The 14,947-nt window shown below is 42.2% G+C and overlaps 1 protein-coding gene across 8 annotated transcripts in view; it reads right to left on the reverse strand.

Annotated features, from left to right (window-relative positions):
- Positions 1 to 14,947, reverse strand: part of TNC (tenascin C) — a 90,014-nt gene that overhangs the window by 61,010 nt on the left and 14,057 nt on the right. For 4 of the 8 annotated variants that reach the window (XM_019621397.3, XM_019621398.3, XM_019621396.3 and 1 more), the window contains exon 1: positions 5,945 to 6,148. The exons of 1 other annotated variant lie outside the window; for it this stretch is intronic. The gene's annotated coding sequence lies outside the window, so the exon portion shown is untranslated. Of the gene's footprint in view, positions 1 to 5,944; positions 6,149 to 14,947 lie in introns of those variants that run through there. 3 more of the 8 variants (XM_019621401.3, XM_019621400.3, XM_019621399.3) reach the window with 2 other exon arrangements.

Below are 14,947 nucleotides of genomic sequence, written 5' to 3' on the forward strand. Positions count from 1 at the left end.
CGATCTGAGACCTTTCCCTTAATATGCATCCTGTTCTCATTTCACTTGTAGCCCACAGTGCGCAGCATTCATTCTGAGTCAGCCTTGAATTACTGCAGTACAAGCAATGCAGAAGGGAAGTACAAGCCACAAGTAAAAGAAAAATATGTGTTACACTGTGTTCACTAAGTGGAATGGATTGCCTATACATCACAGGGTACCTTTATATCTTTCCTGGCATAAACCTTTGTCACACAGCACAGAGAAACCATTTAGGAGGATTCAGTGTATCCAGAAGAAGCTGGTTCTCCAAAGGAACCAGTCAAAACAAAGAACTGGTGCAAAGTGGACACTAAACCCCTTTAGAAAGCCTGACAAACTGACTTCTGACAAAATGAGATCATGCCAGAAAGAAGATAACCACTAAGTCTGGCACAGCCATGCACAACTGCCCCATCCAAATAAAGGCTTTCCATTGAACCAAAGAGATTGCCCACTGCAGACACAGGGTTTTGATGTTCTGGTGCTCCCTGGGATAAAGTACAGACAAATGCTCAAGTACTTAGTTGCAACAAACCCATTGCAGTGGAATTTCCCCAGGCGCCCAATTTCAGACTCCTTTGAAAATCTTGGCCAATATCTGTACACATATAGCCCATGCTGCAGCCCAGCATGGGGAAGAGGCAGACTACTACAATAGACCTTTGTCACATCTATGATTCAAGTAATTGTTTTTGAAACGTATTAAAAAGATTCTGTTCCACCACCCTGTACTTTCTACTCAATTACTAAAAAGAATATATTTTCTAAGCATGAAACAATATCATTTTTGTCAAGGGTTTGGAAACTGAGCGCTTATATGAATTGAAGAAAGCTTCCTTTCTCTTCCCTGTGCAGTTCTGGTTACAGGGAAAGAGCTTTCTGAGTGAGTAATCTTTCTAAGTAGGAAGCAGAGCTCCCCTATTGCTAGGGAAGAATGGACCTCCAGTAGGCTAATATGTGATGGATGACTGAATGCAAACTTGGCAACGTTGTTCTCCGCTCCCCAAAGAATACAAAATGCCACAGGCTATTTGTACACAGGGACTCTCTAGTTGGAAGTTCTTGGCAACATCCCACCTTAGTTTAATTGAATCTGCAGTGGCAAGACAATTAAGGATGTGAATTTGGAGAAATTGCTTACAACAGGATCAACTCAGGATGAATTTATCTTTGGGGACTGACTCATGCAGAAGCGAAACAAAAACAGAAATGGAAGATTATTCTTTTTGACTCCATAAACTGGGCTTCAAAATCTCACATTTGTTTTTGATGAGTGTTTCGTGGGATATAATGTCAGCCCAGATATTAACTGGTATTCTTTAAGTTCAGATGACAAAGTTCAGATAGAGTGACTGAAGCTATAAGGGTTCTTTTCCTGTTTTGTCAGCAACAGGATATGCAGTATGTAGGAGAAAAGAGAAAGGATGCTCACATTAATTCAGTAAAATACATTAAGGCCATGTCTAGTTATAACTGCATGTGCATATGTCACTCTGAAAGTAATGCCTCCTATTTTTTCCATGGAAACTACAACAGATACAAAGAGCACAATAACACTATTCGATAGAGCAAATTCTCAGCTACATAACACTATTTTTTCACGTGGTGACCATGATTATCAGATTTGTGCAAATGAGCTGATTGAGATGCTCTTCATTTTGTGGTGTGAGAGCTGTTCATGGCTATCCAGAATATGGCTCATCTTTCATGCCACTGCTGAAATGCACCCCTCACTGTACTCACATCCACTGTTTGGTCTCATCTGCTGCCATCTGTCACATGGCAACAAAATTTAACAGAATATTGGTGGGTAAAGTTCAGCCTCTGCTGCCATCCTACCAACATCTGCCTCAGACATTGTGAGCCAACGCAATTAAATAGGAGGCATTACTTTCGGAGCAGCCCTCGTACATCATTCCAGCAATGTGTAATGAGCTTGCTCCTATTTGTGAATGTTAAAAAGAGATAATAAGTACTTCAGAATTTGTACTTGCAGCAGAAAGATCCCTATCACATTCCATCTTTCAGTGCCCAAATACTGTCTGCTGAACCAAAAGACATCGCATCAGGCAGAACTCCTTTCTGCCTCCCCTTCCCCAGTCTGCCCACTTCAGTTACGTCATACACTGAAAGATTTCATACGGTTCTGGAAGAATGCCCAGTTTTTAACTTTTCCCACATGTGGAAGGCATTTAACAGATTGGACAGAGGGTCAAAAGCACAAACAGACAGTGAGCACTGAGCCGGGGGACATTTCACACCTGAATAAAACCCAGAGGTCAGTGGAAATAGAGACAGCTCAACTCTGTGTCCCAGGGTTGTCCATTTGATCTTCTTCCCAGTATTCCCATTCCTCAGAGAACTCACCTGTTTCCTCCTTCTTTTCTCTTCACAACACAAAGAATTTTTGGACTGCTAATGGTAATTCTTTGTGGTAGAGAGCATCACTTACAATGTCAACTCACTCTCTGTAATACCATGACAAACTAATGTGCTGTAGCAGTAATAGCATCACCATCAATTTCTACACAGAATCACAGAAACACCAAGGTTGGAAAAGACCTACAAGATCATCCAGTCCAACAATCACAAAACCAACAAGCCACAAACAGCAAATCCACTTTGACACCAAGCAGTTTAACCAATTAAACCACGTACTGTAAACTCAAAACTGAGCTGTACACATCCTTCAATTTCCAGCTGAAGTTCCAGTTTTGGTATTTTCTGCCCAGAACTGAAAGCTACTTGTCCTACAATTCCTTACACTGCTATTGCATATTTCTGCATTTGGATGATGATGACCTGTGGAGGTTATCCTCTTTAGTTTCCTACTTTGCTAACAAGGACATTACATTGGCTACTCACTTAGGACTACAAGGAATAGCTACCACCTGGTGGTTTGTAGCCACTGCAGACACCTGTGGTTTATAGCCATTGGTTTTGATGACAGTGATCAGCCCTTGAGAAGGTTGCACTAAATTCATACCAGAAACTAAATCTGAAAAAGTGCATGGGTGGTAAATCAGAGCATAGTTTTAAAGCCCAGTATCCCAATCTGTCACAGTTCAAAATAAACTTTTTTGCTATTGAGAAGCTGAGGTTTCTGACTTTCTAGTGATATAAATTATACCTTTCTAAGATCAGAGCTTTTCAAGATGCCAGACCTCAAAACAGTCAGTGGCCCCTGAGCTGAGCAGTGCTGTGATGGAATGTCGCCAAGGTTGAATATATTATCACTGACTTCAAACCAGAGTAATTTTTGCTACTCTGAATTTCTGCTGTTTCACTGTACGCCACAGGATTAGGACAGGCAAATGTGTGCTTAATAATGAAGTAGAAACCACCCTCTGCTCTACTATATTGCAAATCCACGTCTAACCCAGGCAGATGACTGGGTTCACTAATGGAAACAGCCTACAGAACGAACACTGCTACTGCCTTACAGATCTGCCAATGTGAGACATCCATTTACACCAACGACATCGTGCAATCCAGTACACTGCACTGCTGCTCAGCACCACTCAAACCCCTTAACACATCCTATAAAGCTAAAGGAACAGACTGAATGATGAAAGGATTGGAGCTTTGGCTCCAAAGCGACCTCACTGCTTCAGATGCACATTTGCTGCTCTGCTTTGCTCTTGGGAATGGAAGGATGAAAAGCTCTCAAGAAGCACACACCTTCCCACCTCATCTCATCATCTTATCAAAAAGGGAAACAATACCCAAGAAAACACTTTGACAGCCTCTTTACAGCAAGTCAGAACATCTTCACTTGTGAATAGTCTTTGGCTTTTTATAGATATTCTTACAAAAAAAGCAGTAATATTAAAAATATGCTATCCCCACCTGAACATTGAACACCTACAGAAATACTGCTCTGGCAGCACAATGGTTTGATTTCTATTAACAGAAACCTCCAGCTAACAGTTACTTGTAGCTCTGTGGAGCGCTTTTTAGTGTGAGTTTAGGGACGCTTCAGTTAAGATCCAGTATCATTAAGCCCCATTATTCCACTGGGAGGACTGGATCTGGCTTGTTTTCTCTTATCATGTATCTAATTCCACAATGCACCTGGATGAGACTTCTGTGGCAGCGTATCAGCTTCCCCTCCAAAGGAAACTCTGATCTGCAGGTTGCCTGCTTTTCAGCAGATCACAGGGCTCTTCTATAGCCTTGAAAACATTAATGGTAGCTACAAGATTAAGGACTGGAACTCAGAAAGAGTTTTCCCTGGGCTGCAAGAAACCGGAGGATAAAAGCAATAAGCAAAAAGCAAAGGGGGCAAATGAATAGCAATTTGCTGAGGATGGAGATGCAATGGGGTCGGTGATGGGGAGGCAAGCACAACACGTGTTGTTGCCCTGCACAACATCTCTCTTTGCTCTGCCCCTTCAGCTGCCCATCCCCTGCTCAGTTCATGCACGCATCCTTTCCCCAGCACAGAGCAGAGGCAGCAACGGAGACTCACTGGAACTCACTGGGTCACTTCAAGTGCATTCAAAACTCAATGCCAGGGAAGGCTGCAGGCAGGCTGTGCCCCTTACTTTGGCTAAACGTTTCATTTGCTCCTAAGCTTCCATTAGCAGTGAGGGAGTAAAAAAAAAAAAAAGAGGGCCCTTAACCCTTTTCTGCCACTCTTCCTAGAATTCAATGCATGACTGCACCCCCCCGCTGCCCATCTCATTCACTGCCTGCGGCACCTGTAAGGCTTCACAGCTCTAAAAGGCAACGCAGAGCCTCACCACAATAACAAACCAAAGACATTGTAACATCATCCATGAAGCATGTAAAATGAATTCCCATTATTTAACTTCTTTTTTGTTTAATTCTTAAAAGAACTAGGTAAAAAACACACACACCAGCCCGATGGGAAGGTTTTTGTCCTGTCTAAACAAGAGCACACAACTCACTGATTTCTGTTCTTTTACATAAAGGACAATTTGATAAACACCTTACTCTGCTTTTTAACTTCATGTCTCCAGTGTGCGATGGAACACATCACAACCATCTGAACACACCATGTTCAGTGTGTGACATGATACAGCTTAGAGCAATTGCCAAAAACTCCCCCAAATAGCCAGAGAGCAAATGAGTTAGAGGAAACTCTGCAAAGGTGATTGAACACAAAGTTTTGAGTAAGTGTCCTTAAGTCTCAGATGGAGCTAGCTGCAATGACTTTCTCCTGGTCAGCCTCTCTATTTTATGCCAAATTGAGCCTAATTGCAGACACAGTCATGCAGAAAAGCTCAGTGCACAAGGCAGCAAGTAGCTGCCGAGGCACACCGTAAAGCAAGTGTCTTCATTTTTCCACAATGATGGAAAATTTCACCCTTCTGCTGCCCAGAACCCACCCATGTCAGCACTTGGAAACAAGCTACAGGCTGAACTCTCTTTTTTGTTTTTGGCTCCCCAGTGCAGACTCAGACAGTGGTGGGCTTTAAAAGAAACTGGAGCCAAGAGGAAGCAGGGAGGAAGGTGAGAAAGGCAAATAGGCGTGCAGACAGCAAACAAAAAAGGGGCCTTTCCCAGGTGGTACAGCAGAGCATAGGAAGAGTCACCTGTGAGGTCTGAGAATCACAAGTGGATTTTGTCTGGTGCACAGTGTGAGAATGATAGACACGTTTACCTTGGTGAGCCAAGATAAAACTCCAAACCCAACTTTCTGCCCAACCTGTCAACTACCAGCACTCAACCAACCCATCTTCCATTCATTCATCGGATCAGCTCAATGCCAATGAAACTTTCCTACGTTGCTATGCCATCAGGGAGCACAGACGAACGAAAGAAGAAACACTCCCTAAAACCCGTGCCTGCTCCAACTGAACAAAGTCACAGCTGCCACGGTCGCAATGGAACGCTATCGCAGACTTGGGTGGGAAAAGAGCTCCTGATTTTGAATTGAGGAAGGAAGCAGGCTTACCGTGTGGGCTGACAGATCAGATCCCGCTGCGAGCAGCCTCCACCAAGCAGAGGTATTGCAGCCAGCTATCAGCTCCCGACTTCCTCGCCGTCCTGTCAAAACTCAGAGAAGTTGTGCCGTCTCATTTGGTGCGCGTGTGCGAAAGGAGCGTTTGACAGAGGGGCACACTGGTCGGATCAGCCAGATTCTGCTGGGTTTATATAGCTGAGCTGCAAATCCTGATCCTTGGCTCACTCCACTGTAATAGGATGCCTGGAGGCATTTTTTTTTTTTTTTTTTTTTTTCAGTTTTGCTTTAAAGGAACAGCCTCTCTCTTTGGCTTAGCTTCTGAAGAAACACATGCTCTTACAGACACACACTGTCATACACACACACACACACACACAAAGAATTTGCATGCAGTTTATGGCTAAAGAAGGAAACCCCTGAACCATTCAAACAAACAACAAAAAAAAAGTCAGCTCAGGGCAAATGACTCAGAAAGAGGAATATTTTCCTTACAGCATCAGCAGAGCGCATTATCAGGAATTTCAAACCCCTATCCCCATTGTTTTAACACTGCAAAAGAGTAGCAAACTGAAATCAGGGGGATCACAAGCACAGGGTTTCCATTCCAGAAAGTCCCTCCGAGTGTGCTGGGGCTGATGGGCAGCAAGTGAGGCTGGCACCGCTCTGTGGGGATGAGCAGAACAGCTCAACACAAGCTGCCGATCTGGCACACATCGGTCTTTCCAGGCTTGTGATCTCTGCATCCCAGCTTCTGCTCTATCTCAACTGGGGGGACAGCAGGGCTGAGCAGCATCCTGGGCTGATTCTCTTAAAAAGAGAGAAAAGCCTACAGAAGCACACGGGAGAGCTTCCCTTTTTTTAAAGGGAGACTATGCAGTTGGGTGTTGGAAAGATCCTCCAAGCACTCCACGAGTCCCTTAGTCATCCCGGAGCTGTGGGTAATGCACTGTGCTGTTCAGAGTATCTCCTGGTTGCCCCCAAATCTCAGCCTCAGGGCAAAGAGTTGTGATCACAGTTAAAGAATTATCATCAGCACTCAACTCCCTTCTATCTGGCACTACTTTTTTTTTTCTTTTGGGGTGGGGGGATAGTTAGAGGGAGAGGAGCTGCAGGGCAAAATACAGAGTTAAGCTCTGTCTTGCCTGTGTTCTAGGAGAAGGGATGAAATTGCTTCACCATTTCAGAAGCAGGACTGATCTAAACCCCTTTAAACATTATCCACCTATCTCAGGAGGCTGTGGGACTGCCCAGTAAGAAAGCAGTGGGGTCCTACTCAGCAACAAGGATGCTCACAAGAATTAAGAGGGACTGTCTGGGCCCTTCTGAGCATTCCCTCTTTCTGAGTATGTCTCCTCCCAGCTGGCTTTCCTCAGCCTCCATGGACTCACATCACTTTTAGGATTTTTTCCTTTTCCTGCTTCACAGGCACAGCACTATCAGGGGAACTTGGCCCATCCTCCATCTTCAGGAAAGGATGGGGAATTCCTGGCCTTGAAATTCTGAATTGCCATTTTAGAATCATTATTATTATTATTATTATCATCACAGAAAACAGAGTTCTTTTGGTAACACGAGTCAGATTTTCTTTGCTGGGGATTTCCTATTTATCAGTGATCCCTGTGTTTATTTTCTGATGTGTAACAATAACACTGAGCTCAATCCCTTCTTCAATGCACAGCACAACTTGCAGTCATTTCTAAACAGATGCTGCAAAACTTGGTGGCGTTTTTACAAATGATTTTTACAACAAACAGATCCCATTTCTCCAAGCAATTACAGAAGTATTCAAGAAATACTGAGATCAAATGCTTCAGTACAATCAGGGATGCATCTCTATCAGCCATTTATGAGCACTCATTTTCAATTTTTGCTTTAATTTTCTGGCATGCTGTGTTTCATAGCAGTCATGCCATAAGAGCAGAAATGAGATCCTACTGGAAAGAGTGTCAGAACTGCTGACTGCTCCCCAGTAAAGGCGTTGGATTCTCTCTGCTGACTTAGAATCATTAAGATTTCTATGATCAACACGTCCAACCCCAACCCATCTCACCATGCCCACTGACCATGTCCTGCAGTGCCACATCTCCACGGCTCTGGAACACCTCTGAGGGACTTCTTACCACTACATCTCTTAAAAGCAGAACTTGTTCTGGACATTTCCATTGATTTCAAAGGCAATAAGGTTACCATATGCAGGCCCCAATAAATACTCAGTGTTTGTCTATTATTCTCCCCAGAATATTCTCACTGTGATCGTGGTGCCAGCCCACTTGTTGTCCCCCAGTTATAAGTCCTAAGAAATTCAATTAAAATTTGTACTCAAGGGTAAAAGCCCAATGTGAGATTTTCCCAATAAAATCTGATGGGGACTGAGAAGCAGTTCCCATACAGTGCACCATTTGCTGTCTCTTACTTCAGAAGTCCTTTCAGATCTATTTGAGAAACACTTTATTTCTCTGTCCACATCCACAAGCCTAAGCAAGGCAGAAAGCTTGTGAGGAAACTACGGGAAGCAATCCGTGGGATTTGTTGTTGTAGTGTTTGCTAACACCAGGTCTTCTGCCAACAGCTATTGAATCAAAATATAAACCAAATTTTTCTCCTATCTTTCTCCACCCACTTACCTGACTTCAAACAACGTGCCCTGATGCGATGAATGAGAGTCAGGTAGGAGTCCAGGCCTGTCCTGGTTTTATCTTTTCTGGCTCACCCACCTTTAAATACACTCTGTGGAAAATACTGAGTGATACATTGAGTCAGAAGCAAATGATAACATGAAAGAAGAGGGAAAACGTATTTTAATCAGAAAGATAGCTTTAGGTTGTGATGTCAAACATGAAGGATTACAACTGAATCATTTGCCCCGTGCTGTTTTCTTTCACTAGATAACTGTCAATATCAGTTGATTTCTATTTTAATAAGAAGGAGAAAGTAAATGAGCATTAAATTTTGTATATGCAGCTGAGTTTATTGTCTTTTACACATGAGCTCACCCTGGAGATGCAATTCACACAGTAAGGATAATTGTAACAGACAAACCTAGGAACAGCTGGACACAGCGTGAAATCAAGGACAGCATGAAAGTACGAAAGAGATCCCAACTAAATATTCTGGCAAATAGTGGATTTCACACTACGTACCTTGGGACAACGTTGTTGTAACACAGGTAATTAGATTTAGTTCAGTTTGAAAACTTGGATTGATCCACCCAGTCTCAGGAATAATTTATTTTGTTTCAGCATATCAGACAGTGTGAAAGCTGCCCTGAAGGCACAGAGATGAGCACATCCTGAGATGCATCTTGCCACGCACGTAGCAAAGCTGATTTCAATAGTGTGCAGATGGGAATGCACTGAGCCACTGGAATATAACTTACGAAACAAATGGCCAGATGATCATGGCTTGGGGCAAGGAAACATTCTCGATTTGGACAAGTTCAGGAGCCAGGAGAAGTAATCAGTGCCTGTAGCTGGAAGGTAGCAAATTTCTTGCAGAAAAATGATGTTAGAGCAGCACCAGGCTCAACAGCAGAGCACAAGAGCACAGCAGAGACAGCCACACCAGATTCAGAAAGGGCAGCCTGAGAAACAGAACTCACCAACTACAGTTTATCTCATGCAATGTTAAGAGAAAGATAAGAGCAGTTTTAAAGAGAGATGTCATATCACAGGGTTGATCCTCTACATTTGCTGTTTGGCATCACTCATTGCTAATACACAAGCTTAACTTCTTTTTCAGATAGCACCTGAATAGCTAAATTCTTGCTTTAAATATCTGATATTCACAACAATTCATGTTGCCTGTATACTAATATCCTCCTTCCTAACTCTCAGATATAATACAGGTTTTCAAAAACATTGCAAACTCTTGACTATTTGTTCAGTGCATATATGTTTAAATGAGAATATTATTTTATATAGTTATTCATAGACCATCCTTTCCCAGTGTAAATAGCAGTATGACTACATTTAATTCAACAATGTTGACAGTGACATTTCTTTGAGGCTGGATTGATTCTGATAATTGCAGCCCATGCTGAATGGCATTGTTTTGATATTAGAAAATGCAAAAGTTTCTCCCTACTCCAAGGGAACTCTGACCTAAGCAGATGAACACAGAATCTGAGGGTGCAGGTTGGCGACTGATTATCGGTACTGAGAGCTCTAGTAAAGTTTGGCTCCATAATGCCCAATAAGATATTAAATATCCTGCCAGTTAGAAAACATACTGCCATGCTCTGAAAGACGACCTTGGTCATGTCCTCACACCTCTTTCTCTGGTCTATGAAACAGATGTTTTTTGCAAGGTAGGCAGCAACACACTCATAATGTACACTACAGAAGAGTTTACTGTTAGTGGTATCCAAAATATTTATAAATAAAATCTAGACAGCTCTATGAAAAAATCAGTCAATTAGAATCAAAGCTTCACTGCAAGAAATAAGGAGTAAATTGAGAAGAAAAACTATCCCAGTGTTTAAGTATTTTCCATCCAAATTTATGGTGCCAGGCTCTGTGGCAAAGTAACTTCTAATCTTCAAAAGTATCTTTGGCATAAATTAAACTTACAGTAGATTTTATTAGAAGTTTGTGAGGCAAAATAAGGTTTTTGCTATGTATCAAGGTAGGAATAGAGAGAAGAATATCCCAATGTGCTGAGGACACATTGAAAGAAAGAAAGAAAACAAAGGTTACTATTTGAGATAGCATAAAGATTTTATCAGCATGTCAGCATTACTTGTAAGCAGTAAAGCCAAAGGTGGCACAGGGAAAACACCTCATCTGCTTGCTAGGAAGGGTTTTATACCTCGTCATGCCAATTTGCATTTCTAACTGCTTGAGCTCATTAGAAAAACTTGACTGTGTGCTTCTATCCATCACAATAAACGTAAATACCCTTCACTATAATTATGTGTTCAAGCTTATTGATGCCAAAATTACAGGTAATGACGTTAAACACACCCCTAAGTATTCTGCAGGAACCATTTTCATGCTGAAGCTTAAGCAACAACAACAACAAAGCAAAATCTGTAGTGCTTATCCATTCTAGCTAAAAAATGTTCAGATGTAACGATAGCTGCTATCAGTACATGTCCTCAAGTGATGAGATTCCTAATGTCAATAAAAGCCTGAAGGGCAGTCAGTTACAGAGCACAGATGTGAGTATGCTTACCCTTACTGTATCCAACCAAAATCTCCCCTTTTAGTCTGAAACCAGGTCCCACTGTCCCATCACAACAGACTCCACTAAAGAGTCTGTCCCCCTCTCTTACTACCCCCCCTTAGACTTAATTCTGATCAGCATAAGCCATGGTGTACTATACCTAAAAAACATTGGAAAAATGATTTCACGAGTTTAAGAGAAATACTGAATCCCAACTGCTCATTTCTTAAAAAAAAAAAAAATAATAATAATAAATATCAAAGCACTTACAAAGAAAAAGAATGAGATGGGACCTTAAATGTCACACAGACTTTCCCTAGGGCACAACAAACTATACCAAAACCAACACAGTTTAGTAAAACTAGCTTGACAATGAATACAGAGCTTCCTGAGGAGAAAATTACAGGAGCAACAAAACTCACTGGCTTTCAAGGTAACCATGCTCAGCCTTTAAAGCAGAAAACTGTCATCACAGCTGTCTTAACGCTAAAAGCAAAACCCAAATGCAAAGGAAAATAGTGCAGAAGGACCTTCAATCACACACCCTTTTGAAATTAAGAAAAAAGCTGCAGTTTAATCCCTTTTATAAACACCTGCATCATTGCTGCCATTCCTGTAAGGTAAGCAAGCATATAGACAAATTACTGTCCTGCTTGTAGGCACTTATGTTTCTGGTATTCAAAGCATATCCTAAAATTGTTCAAAAATGATTAATTACGGTTACAAATTAGCAAATAGGGACACTTAACCTCTCTGTCTTGCTTTTGAGTCTGAGCAGCAGATCATTATGAAGTCAAGAATCTGATTGATGCAGAACCCATCATTTGCTTTGTAACTCTCAGTCTTTGCAGGCAGCTGAAGAGGTGAAAGGTTCACTGAAGGAGTAGGAATGTGAGCCAAACAACAGAGCTGTTCAAACTGCAAAGCTTTTGTACAGAGCAACCAAATCCTTGATACGTGAGCAAGAGCTAACGTGCTCACTTCCAAAGAAGACCTCTGGATGTTGAAATACAGATTCAAGAGCAAAATCCTGGGGGTAGAAGGGGTCTGATAGGTAGGATAGGCACTGCCCATTTTCCCTGTGATCTATGAACAAAGAGAAGTGATGGGAAAAGGAAGTGATGCCAGCTCAGATCCCACCTGTGTGGTGTCGAGGGGGAAGACAAGCTCCTTCTGCTCTCTCCTTGCATTTCACAACACGCTGCACTGTGTCTCTACGTGGGGCAGGGAGTGGTGAGGTCACATCACAAACACAGACCCAAGGAGCAGAGGGAGGCCCCTTCTTGCCTTGCCTTTCCCCCAGCGTTTCCGGTAGGACCCCATACACCTCTGCTCATATCCTGCAGTTGGCTGCTTCTGGGACCAAAGGGAAACCTCAAAGCAGATGGGATTTAGCTTACTTACGTTTTCTGTAGTTAACTCAAATTTCATTAAAGACAGCTGTAATCCCAGACTTCTTCAAATGGGTTAGCTCAGTTCTTACGTAGCTTCTATATCTTTAGAAATCCAGGTTTTAGCTTTAATTTGAACCAAAAAGGAAAGATGGAGTGACTGTCAGGAACATCGAAGACCCAAACTCAACAAAAAATTGCAAGCTTGCAATTGAGCCCTGAATGTTATTAGTGTCCAGTTTACCAGTTTATGGTCAGATTTAAGATCATTGCTCTTTCAGAGCTAGCAAAGACGTAACTTCTACAACAGAATAACCTACATCATTCCATATTGAAATAAAATTACTTGCAACCCATTTATATGGCAGAGCAACAATAGGAATCACTGTTTTTATTCTGAGAACAGTTCTTTCATCCAGATGCTTTTCGAGTGAAGAACTGTAGGACACTATTGTGCAAATATTCTTCCAAAACAAAGTTGATTCAATACACAAGTCTAATTCACAAAAGAATAGACATTTCTTTTCCTGCACTGGCAGTTCCAATCATTTAATAATACCCATGTATTCAGAACAATCAAGACAGAGCAGAAAAGTCTTGTTGCTGCATACGGGGGTAAATTCAATTATTTGGTTATGCCAAATGAATGGCAGTTGCTGTCTATGATAAGGAACACACAGAAGAACACAACTAAGGTGAAGATCTAACCAAGAAAAGAGTTCCTGCTGTAGATCTGTTTTCATCTGTTATCTCCAGAACAGCCCTGATTTTGCTAGAGTACATTCAGGTTTCTCTCATCTAAAATAAGTTTAAGGGCAAATATTTATATTATGAGAGTGTTTTCCTAATGTTATTAGTTTCAACCACATTTATTCTGGCAAAGGCAGCGACTCCCACAAGGTTGACTTATAAAATTGATGCCTGCAGAACAGAGAGAAGATGGATGCAGGACCTATGCAGCTATCAAATTCCAAATATTTTATTTCCTTTTAAAAGCTTTTTACAGACACTATTATGCAATGAGGATTACAAGTACTCATGTAGCAGCCAGTGCTTTGGTATCCCAAAATGATCATGTCCAAGATTGCTCGTTACAGTTAGGAAGTGATTCCATTTTACAAAGCCAACAACTTACTCCGTGTCATGAATTCCAGTCCATTATAGCTGCATTCAGCCCACATCCTCCCTCTGTAGTTTTCCACCACCTCAACACATTAATAGCCACACTGAGAAGTTTCTGTGTCTCACTACCTGTTGGTAACTGATTGAAAAGAAGTGTGGTGGGAAACCCAGAGTTCAATACATCAAGCATCTTGGATTTCCACTTGGCCTTTGGCCAAAGTGCAGAAGCACTTCTGGACTTTACACATATTTCTCTGATGGCATCATGACTCCCCTTTTTCCTTTCCTTTCCTTTTTTTTTTTTTTTTTTTTTTTTTTTTTTTTTTTTTCCTTCCCCCTCCTTCCCTTCTGTCTGCGTTACCGGTGTCTGTTCTCAATTTGCTGTGTAATGAAGTGACACAGGGTTTAGGAACGTCCCCTGGAACAAACCACCAAAGCCTCTCTGCCTCCTGTGACTGGCAGACTCGTGGCTCTGACTTCACAGCACCCGGGACTAACAAGCACAGAGCTACTGCAGCAGCCCTGGCAAGAATAAAGAAAGCAACCAGACTCCATGTGTCCGCCCAGCACTGGGGGGGAAGTGAGTGAGGACAGATTTTCCATTCTATAGCCAGAGGCCCATCTTACGGGAAATTTCAGTCAGTAAAAGCAAAATTTTACTGGAATGTTGCCTTCCTTCAGCTTGCATGGAATTTTTTATTATTATTAAATTTGGAGAAACAGGTGTGAAAAATTCATCTCTTTCCCCATGGGGCTTGTTCATAGACTGCAGCTTGCGTGGACTCTGTGAGATGCAGAAGGGCTTCTGTCTGGCAGCACTACCTGCAGACAAATACCTGTTTCCAATTAGCTGTGGCTGCTCCCCCCCTGCCCACCCCAAGGCAAGCCAGAAAGAAAGCATTTGGCAGTAACAACGGTATTGTCTGCTGAAACCAGCTGCCAAATAACTTCCTTTGCATTCAGAGTATCCCATGACGTAGCTGCAGAAGTGAGCTGGGGCATCTCGCTGCTCTGTGAGCAGCCACAATAAAATAAAATGCTCTCTGTAGGTAGAGGATGCTCAGCCACACCAAGAGATTGCCAAGATGTGGCAGAGACCCTTCTAAGATTGCTCTCCCTTTGGCTCAGGTAGCACAGAGGCTTCATGGAACAAGAACACACCTTCCCTATTTATGCCATCTCCCCACCCACGCTCCCAGACCTCAGGTTCTCAAGATAGAGTTGCAGAGTGAGTACTGATTCTCCTCCTGGAGCAAAGCCTCTGTGCTAATAACTTAAATGCAACATAATCCATGTCAACACTCACACACCAGTGGCT

This window comes from Meleagris gallopavo, chromosome 19 (assembly GCF_905368555.1).
Source record: "Meleagris gallopavo chromosome 19, MGAL_WU_HG_1.1, whole genome shotgun sequence".
Classification (NCBI taxonomy): Eukaryota; Metazoa; Chordata; class Aves; order Galliformes; family Phasianidae; genus Meleagris; species Meleagris gallopavo.